Below are 10,240 nucleotides of genomic sequence, written 5' to 3'. Positions count from 1 at the left end.
ATTCACAGCCCCAAAGTCATGAGGTATTGTGATGACCAAGAATATATGACACCATCTCAGGGGAAAAAAATGTATTCCTTTTTTAAAAAAAAATTATTTATTTTTAATGTTACATTAAAAAAATATGAGGTCCCCATATACCTACCACCCCCCTCACCCCATGTATTCCTTTCTTGGGGACAAAAATTTCCTAAGACAAAAATAGCAACAGGCCTCTATAGATACTGGCAGAATTACAAAATACTGTGCTCCCTTAATAATGCTCATTTTAAAGTGAGACATAAAGCAATAAAGTACAGTAAGTATAATGCTTCTAAGAAAATTCATTATCAGATCTATATTGACTTGTTAGCAAGAACTTATGTTTCTATTGAATTAACAAAGTTTTCCTACGTTATAGCCAAGAGATGCTCACACAGTGATGTTAGCATCAAATGGAAATATGAACACATCTCATACACCCCTCCCCCTGCCCTTCTGCTGCCAATTTAAAGAACAAGTTCTGGTGCATACTGCTCAGAGGTGGTTTAACAATTTCACATCAAAAATGCTTCTTTTCTATTAATTAAAAAAAAGATATTTATAAATTCATTAATTCACTAGCTCTACTTTTTATCATACATTGTCACCTCAAGATATCTAAAAAGCTTAGATGTGAAGTAAAGTATGACCCATATCTGCAATCAACACAGGTATTTTACCAAAAAATGTACGTATAGAACTATGGTTATAATCTACAACTGTCTTCTAGATATAGAGATACTACCAAGGAGCACTTCCCTTTGACCTTCCTCATCTTCCTCACCCACCATTTCAAGGTGGATGGTCAGAGGTCACTCCCAGAAGACAGTCCATCCTAAAACTAATACAAAAACCTTTATATAGGGATTATTTACTACCTCTATTTTTTATATACTTTGGACATTAGGACTTGTCCTGTAATACACAGTAATAACTAAAATGCCTAGAGAACAATGGTCAGACAATCTGAACTTGTCTCACAACTCACAGGCAAAGAACCTTTCCCTGGATACTTCCTTCCCTGCCCCCACCACAAGGTACTCTTAAACAAGTTAAAGAGGAAATCATTTGTTTTCAAATAAAAAAAGAGGAAATCACAAGGGAAATTAGGAAATATATTGAGGCAAATGAAAATGAAAATACAACATATAAAAACAGTAAAGGCAGTGCTGAGTGGGAAATATACAGCTCCAAATTCTTACATTATAAAAGAAGAAAGATGTCAAATCAGAGACTTAACCTCAAAACTGGAGAATTTAGAAAAAGAACAACTAAACCCAAAGCAAGCAGAAGAGGGAAATAAATATTAGAGTAGAGAATAATGAAATAGAGAATGAAAATTAGAGAGAATCAATATATTAGTAAGCCAAAGGGGTGCTGATACAAAATACCAGAAATTGGTTGGTTTTATAATGGGTATTTATTGGGATAGGAGCTTACAGATACCAGGCCAAAAAGCATGAGTTACTTTCCTCACCAAAATCTGTTTGGAGCAAGATGGCTGCCGACAGCTGCGAGGGTTCAGGCTTTCTGGGTCCTGGGGCTTGCTCTTCTCTGGATTCAAGGTTCCTTCCTTGCTGGGGCTTCCTTCTTTTTCTTCTGCATGCTGACTTCCTGGGGCTCCAGTTTAAGTCTTTAGCATCAAATTCCAGCACCAAAACTCCAAGATCAGAAATCCTCAACTCTGTCCTTTGTCCTGCCTTTTATCCCTAATCATAATCAATCCCTAATCAATCCCTAATCATAACTCAATCATGCCCAGGTACAGGTCAGCTTACAAGCATAATCCAATATTTCTTTTTGGAATTCATCAATTATATCAAACTGCTACAATCAATAAAGCCAAAAGTTGATTCTTCGAAAAGATCAAGAAAATCAACAAAACCTTTAGCTAGACTGACAAAGAAAAAAGAGAAGATACAACTAGAATGAGAAATGAAAATATGACCATTACTTCCAACCGTGCAGAAATAAAAAGAACTATAAGAGGATACAATGGACAACTGTACACCAACAATTTAGATAGCCTAGATGAAACTGACAAATTTCTAGGAACACAGCAATGACTTACACTGATTCAGGAGGAAATATCTGTCAAATAAATAAAAAGTAAAGAGATTGAATCAGTAATCCAAAACCTCTCAACAAAGAAAAGCCCAGGACCAGATGGTTTCACAGGTAAATTTTATCACACATTCCAAGAAAAATCACCACCAATCCTGCTCAAATTCTTCCACAAAATTGAAGAGGAGGAAATGTTTCCTAATTCATTCTATAAGGCCAACATCACCCTCTTACCAAGGGTGGATAAAAATACCACTAGAAAAGAAAATTATACCCTGATATCTGTTAGGAATATACATGTAAAATATTCAACAAAATACTAGCAAACTGAATCCAACAGCACTTTAAAAGAATTATGCATCATGATCAAGTGGGATTTATCCCAGGAATGCAAGGTTGGTTCATCATAACTAATGCAATACACCACATTAACAGAACAAAGGAAGAAAACCCACATGATCATCTCAACTGACGCAGAAAAGGCATTTGACAAAATCCATCAGCCCCCATCCCACACCTTTTTATTGCCAGGCACAGGCCAGGAGACTGCTTTAATAAACAGAGTACTTAGTAATTAGCAAGTTACATTAATTACTTGTCAGCATCAAAGCAAGCACCTTTTAAAGGTTCTTTCCTATCCCTCAACATTTTTTTAAATCACAAAAAGAATTCCCAATTGTTGTAGAAAATCTGAGAATACAAATATATATAAAAAGGAAAGTAACACCCCCACACATTCGCCCTGTAATTTTATCACTCAGAGATGTGTACCAATATTTTGGTGCATTTTTCTTAAGTCGTTTTTGAGACTTTTTTTAGTTTGCTTTAGGTGTATTTTTGCCCAAATAATACCCTATTATTAACATCTTGTAATATTAACATACATTTGTTCTGATTTGTGGAATAAAATTCTCAAATTTGTACTATTAACCACACTCATTGTCACTATGCTATACAGTCTCATGTTTCATGCATTAGCTTTCCTTCTAGTGACAAACAAAACCCTAAGCTTTCCTTTTCAATGACTATCATATCCATGTATTAGCCCTGCTAATTATAGTCCCTGTAACATCAGCTCTCCTTCTTGATTAAAACACTTAGAAAACTAGGAATAGAAGGAAACTTACTCAACATTATAAAGAGTATATCTGAAAAAGTCACAGTTAACGTCAGTCAATGGTGAAAGACTGAAAACTTTCTCTCTAAGATCAGGAATAAGGTAATGACGCCCCAGTCACCACTGTTATTCAACATTGCTCTGGGAATTCTAGCTAGAACAAATAGACAAGAGAAAGAAAGAAAAGACAGCCAAATTGGAAAAGAAGAAGTGAAACTTTCTCTATATGCAGATGGCATAATCCTAATAGAGAAAATCCTGAAAAATCTACAACAAAGCTACTAGAACTAATAAATGAATTCAGCAAAGTTGTGGAGTACAAGATCAACAACCCCGGATCAGTAGTGTTTCTGTACATCAATAATGAACAGTATGAAGAAGAAAGTAAGGAAAACTTCTATTTGCAATAACAAATTTTTTAAAAGATTTATTTATTTATTTATCTCCCCTTCCCCCCACCGACCCCGGTTTTCTGTTCTTTGTGTCTATTTGTTGCGTCTTCTTTGTCCGCTTCTATTGTCGTCAGAGGAACTGGAATCTGTGTTTCTTTTTGTTGCATCATCTTGTTGTGTCAGCTCTCCGTGTGGGTGGCTCTCCTTATGGGGCGCACTCTTTGCAGGGCGCACTCCTTGCGTGTGGGGCTCCCCTACGCGGGGGACACCCCTGCGTGGCAGGGCACTCTTTGTCCACATCAGTACTGCATGGGCCAGCTGCACATGGGTCAAGGAGGCCTGGGGTTTGAACCACGGTCCTCCCATGTGGTAGGTGGATGCCCTAACCACTGGACCAAGTCTGCCGCCTGCAATAACAATTTAAAGAATCAAATATCTGGGAATAAATCTAACCGAGGATGTAAAGGACTTGCATAGAAAACTACAAAACATCATTAAAAGAAAACAAAGAAGATCTAACTAAATGGAAGGACATTCCATGTTCATAGATTGGAAGACTAAATATTGTTAAGAAGGCAATTCTATTCAGTGATTTACAGATTTAACACAATCCCAATAAAAATTTCAACAACTTGCATTGCAGAAATGGAAAAGTTGATAAGTTAATTTATAACAAAGGATAAAACCATCTTGAAAAGAAGAACAACACTGGGGGACTCACACTTCTTTTTTCATTTTTATTTTTTTGTAATATTAATCTTTGTTTTTAGAGACATTTTAGATTTATCTTTACAGAAAAATTACACCAAAACTATAAAGTATTCCCATATAACTCCGACACATACCCCCACAAACATAATTTTCTCTACTATTGACATCTTAGATTGGTGTGGTACATTTGTCAAAGTTGATGAACCAATATTGAAACACTGATTCAAATCAAAGTCTATAGTTTACATTATGGTTTACACTTTAATTTACATTATGGTTTACTTTTTCCACAGGCCTTGACAAATGCATAATGTCATGTGTCTGTCACTGGAGTATCATACAGATGAATTTCACCAAATATGCCCTGTGTTCCACCCATACATCCCTCCTGCTCCCTTCTGAACTTGTGGCAACCACTGCCTTTATATCAATGTTACAAGGTCTTCTTTAGCACAAGATAGTTAACTACAATAACAATAAATTTACTTTGGTCTGGAATGCACACATCTTGACCTTAAAATTTATTACAAAGCCACAGTAAGCAAAACAGCATGGTACTGGCAAAAGGATGGACATATAGATCAGTGGAATCAATTTGAGAGCTCAGAAATTGACCCTCACATTTATGCCCAACTGATTTTTGACAAGGGTGTCAAGTCCATTTCAATGGTGGACAGTCTCTTCAACAAATGATGCTAGGAAAACTGGATCTCTATAGACAAAATAATGAAGGTAGACTCTTATCTCACACCATATTAAAAAATTAACTCAAAACTAATCCAAGACTTAAATATAAGAGCCAGAACTATCAAACTCCTAGAAGAAAACATAGGAAAGCATCCTAAAGACCTTGTTTTAGGAAATGGTTTCGTAGACATTACACCCAAAGTGTAAACAACAAAAGAAAAATTGATAAATGGGACCTCATCAAAATTTTAATAAATTGTGTATTAAAATATTTTATCTTGAAAGTAAAAAGACTACCTACACAATAGGAGAAAATATTTGCTGACCACATATCCATACAGTAAGGATTTAATACCCAGAATATGTAAGGAAACCTACAACTCAACACCAAAAAGACAACCATCCCAATTAAAACATGGGCAAAAAGTTTGAATAGACATTTCTCCAAAGAAGATATACAAATGGACAGAAATCACATGAAAAGATGCTCAACATCATTACCTTTTAGGGAAATGCAAATCAAAACAATAATGAGATATCATTTCATATCCACTAGAATGTTTATTATTAAGAAAATGGAAAATTGCAAGTGCTGGACAGGATGTGGAGAAATAAGAACAATCATTCATAATTGGTAGGAATGTAAAATTTTACAGCCACTGGGGAAGACAGTTTTGCAGTTCCTCTAAAAGTTATGTATAGAATTACTATCTGAGCCAGTAATCCACTTCTAAGTTACATAGAAAGAATTCAAAACTGGAATTCACACAGATATTTGCATACTAATGTTCATAGTGGTATTATTCACAAATGCCAAAAGATGGAAGCAACCCTAGTATCCAACCAATGAATGGATAAACAAATGTGGTATATACACACAAGGGAATATTATTCAGTCATAAAAAGGAATGAAGTTCTGATACATGTGATAAATGGATGAACCTTGAAGACAAATGAAATAATCCAGATAGAAATAGGCAAATATTGCATGATCTCACTGATAAGAAATAATTAGAATAAGCAAATTCATAGAGTCGTTTATCATAATATATGTTACCAGGGGACAGGGTGGGGGTAGGGAATGGGGAGTTAATGCTTAAATTGTTGATTTCTATTTGGGATGATGGAAAAGATTTGAGAATGGTAGCAGCACTGAATTATACATTCAAATGTGGTTAAAAGAGGGAAATTTTAGGTTGTATATACATTACTAGAATAAAAATAAAAACAATAGAGGAATATACAATACAGTGAACCCTAATGTAAACCATATAGTTAATAGTATATATATTTTCAAATGTGTGTTTTTTAAAAATATACTTTTGAATTTTTTAAAAAAGATACATAGATTACATAAATGTTACATAAAAAAAAATACAGGGATTCCCATATGATGTGCTCCCAACCCCTCCCATATTTTCCAACATAATAACATCTTTCATTAGTGTGGTACACTTGTTATAATTGATGAACACATTTTGGAGCACTGCCACTAAAGGTGGATTATAGTTTATGTTGTAGTATACACTCTCTGCTGTACAATTTTGTAAATTATGACAAGATATATAATGGCTTGCATCAGTCATTGCAATGTTATCCAGGACAATTCCCAACTTCTGAAAGTCTCCCCATATTGCATCTGCTTTTCCCTCTCCCTCCCCTCAGAACTTCCAGTGGCCACTGCTTCCACATCAATGATAAAAGTTCTTCCATTGCTAGAATCACAATAAATCTATACTAGAATACCAGTAAATCTACTCTAGTCCATCATTCATTCCCTAATCCTGAGGATTCTGGAATGGTGATGCCCACTCCACCTCAAATTGAGAAGGGGCATAGATCTCATGGGGCAGATGGATGGGACTATCTTGCTTGCAGTTGCAGACTCTCTCTGTTCCTTGGGATGGTCATTGTCCATCATTATCTCCTTGTTAGTTGTCCTGGGTGAGTCCAATGAACTCAAGAGTAGGTGTTGCAACTCTGTTGAGATTGAGGGCCTGACTGGCACATGGACAGCCCAAAGACTTAAGTCTCTTGGACACACACCTATCAACACTAGCATTAAATATGGACTCAAATAGAAGGACCAGAAGAGCCATGTGTAGGGAAACCACAATTGAGTCCAGCTCTGTCACACTGGGGAGCATAAATTCCAAAGTAGAGCCCACTGGCAGGGTACCAAACTCCTGAGCTGTCTGTGCTGCCTTTAGTGTCTGGATGTCTCCACCATCTGAGGCAATATTTACTTTGGCAGTCACTGAGAGCCTGCTGAGATGAGCATAAGTGTAACCTCTGGAATGACCTCTCGACTCACTTTGAAGTCTCTTAGCCCTATAAACTCATTTGTCTTTACCCTTTCCCCTTTTTTGTCAAGGCCTTTTCCAGTTACATTTCTAGTTGGTGCTTAGTATAATCCCTCAGTGCCAGAAAGGCTCATCCCCAGGATTTTAAAAATGTTTTTTCATCAGTTGTACCACATCAATACAAGGTGTTGATAATAGGGTGGTATATGGGAACTCTGTATTTTATGCATGAGTTTTCTGTAAATCTACTACTTCTTTAATTAAAAAAAGGGGGGGAGAGGAGTAATCATTGACTAGTGATTTGAAATACCACCATCTTCAAATACTAAATACATGTGTACTTGAGTCTGTTTCTATAATTTCTATTCTATTCCATTGTCTTTATATTCATGAGGCAATATGACACTTTCCAAATTAAGGAAGCTTTATAAAATGTTTTAATATCTGATAGGGCTGATTCTTCCTTGTAGATTTTTGTTTTTGTATTTTCTTGTATTTTAAAAATATGTATATTTTTAAGATTTATTTTTTTTACTTTATTTTTAAAATTTATTCCCCCCTCACCCAGATGGTTCTCTTGCCTGTTTGCTCATTGTTTGTTCACCTTCTCCAGGAGTTATCGGGAACCAAACCCAGGACCTCCTACATGGTCCTTAGCCACAGACACTCTCCATGGGCTGCAGTGTCCACTGGTTTGTGGCATCTGCTCGTTTAGGCATCTGCTCATTGCTTCAGGGTACAGCATCTAGCTCTTGTTGGCAGGTGCAGGTGTCTAGCTCTTGTTGTGTCAGGTGTGGGCATCTAGCTCTGTTGTGGTGGGGTGCAGCATCTAGCTTTTGTTGTGGCGGGTGCGGGCATCTGCTCATCTTCTTTAGGAGGCACCAGGACTAGAACCTGGGACCTCCCATGTGGTAGGCAGGTGTCCAACTGGTTGAGTCACATCCACTTCCCTTTCTTGTATTTTTTTTACATATTTATTTTCCATATCAACTTTAGTATTAATTTCTCTAGCTCTATTTTTAAAAACTTATTGTTGTTTTTATTATAATTTCATTAAATTTATAAATTAACTTAGAACTGATATTTTATGGTGTTAAGTCTTTCTTTCCAAAGACCAATGATGTTCTTGATTTGGTCAAGCTACTTTTGTGTATTTTAGGAGTTGTTTTTTTCTTTTTAAGTTTTTCTCAAGTACAATTTATGCATTTCCTGTTAAGGTTTTTTCATCTATTCTATATCCTTTGTTGTTACTCTAATGGAATTTTCTTTATATCTTTTAACAGTTTATAAATACATAATATTAATATAAATATATAATATTTATCAATACAGATTATTTCTGCATGTTAATTTTCTATCTTGCTATGTTTTGATTTCTTTCATTTTTGCCATGTTGAGTTCGCTTTAATCTTTATACTATTTCTGGTTTTTAAAATGGTTTTAATTAGTTTAATTCTCTTCAGTTTTTGGTAGTGAAAACCCCTTTTCTAATGAAACCTTAAAACCCAGTGTGGCTCTTTTTCACGGTGTCTTGGGCTGCTTCGGGATGAAACCGAACATCTCTCTCCAGCCGCTGGCTGCCAGAAGCTCGGTAAAGCGGAAGAGGAAGGCAACCTTCCTACCTTTTCTGAGAAGCTTACCGCCGCGAAGTTGCTGCCGCTGTTCTGGGTGAAGAAAAGCAGGATTACGTTGTTGGATTCCACGGGGGAAATGACAGGAAGCAGGATGTCTTAACCCATGGCCGTGTCTGCCTGGTTCCTAGTACGAGGCGTTGCTCTCACAGACCAAGGAGAACTAGGGACAGAAAGGCAAATCTGTTTGGGATTGCACTGGGATTGCATTGGGACTGCAGAAGCCTGAGTGTTCCCAATCTGGTTATTGTAAAAAAAAAAAGAGAGAAGGATATTCCTAGACTGACCAATACTGCTGTGCCTGGCTGCCTCCGGCCCAGAAGAGCTAGCAAAATTGCAAACTTTCCAGTATCCCTAAAGAAAATGATGTCCACCAGTATGTGATGAGAATACCCCAGATCAAAGAAGATACGAACCCCAGGACCAGCGCCCAAGAGTCAGCGCCTTGTTCTTCTGTATGTCCTGCAACGCAAACGTCACCGTATTACTCAGAAGAAACAAGGTCCCAAGTAAAATAAGTAAGACACCGAATATGCTAAACTTTTGGCCAAGAATGAAGGAAGCCAAAGAAAAACACCGGGAACAGAATGCCAAGAGATGGAGGCTGTCCTTCTGAGAGCTTCTGAGACCTTTACGTCTGAACCTAGTCAAAAATAAGCTTTTCTAAGAGTAACAAATAAGATCAAACCTTAACTCTAAAAAAAAAAAAACCCCAAAATCATAAACCCGGTGTAGACAGAGTTAAAACCTACTCACAATTCGTCTGAGGGTTTCCATCCCCACACACTCAAGAGTCCCTTCTCACAGTGCCCTATTACATCCCACTTTGGAATGCAGAATGAAGCCATGGTTTTAACACATAGTTTCATTTTATATCTGAGGACACTGAGGCCTGTAGCCTCCACCAAAAGCAGTTAACGGCAGGGCCCTCGGTGAAGACGAGTTTCCTCCTGACAGCTCAAGATTCTTTCCTCTTCTATCTTCTCTATAGCTGCTGTAACCCACACTGCGTCCTGCCCAAGGTGATGGAGGTGGCAATCCCGCAAAGCCACTGCCCTGCCGTGTGAGCTCAGGACCCCCGTGGCCACTCACGGCAGGACCAGCAGCATTTGCTGCTTGGGATTGCTGATCAGGCAGCACCAGAGCCTGTTTTCATACCCAGGAGAATAGCATTTGATTTGTGCTCCACACAGGGGGACCCTCAGTACTCATACAAAAAAGTTCTGGTTCTCACGTTTCATTTTTTATCCTTATTTCCTGATTGGCTCTTAGCCTACTGAAGGGTTGATTAAATGTTCGTGAGGTTTCTTTTTC

General features: G+C 37.2%; 1 pseudogene; it reads left to right on the top strand.

Moving 5' to 3' along the window:
• The first annotated feature begins 8,841 nt into the window (after positions 1-8,841).
• LOC111766505 (small ribosomal subunit protein eS6-like) lies at positions 8,842-9,583 on the top strand (annotated as a pseudogene).
• The last annotated feature ends 657 nt before the right edge of the window (positions 9,584-10,240 follow it).

The sequence above is a fragment of the Dasypus novemcinctus genome, chromosome 20 (genome assembly GCF_030445035.2).
Source record: "Dasypus novemcinctus isolate mDasNov1 chromosome 20, mDasNov1.1.hap2, whole genome shotgun sequence".
In the NCBI taxonomy this organism is placed as follows: Eukaryota; Metazoa; Chordata; class Mammalia; order Cingulata; family Dasypodidae; genus Dasypus; species Dasypus novemcinctus.
The sequence above is the reverse complement of the archived record's forward strand: the minus strand, read 5'-3'. Positions and strand labels throughout refer to the sequence as shown.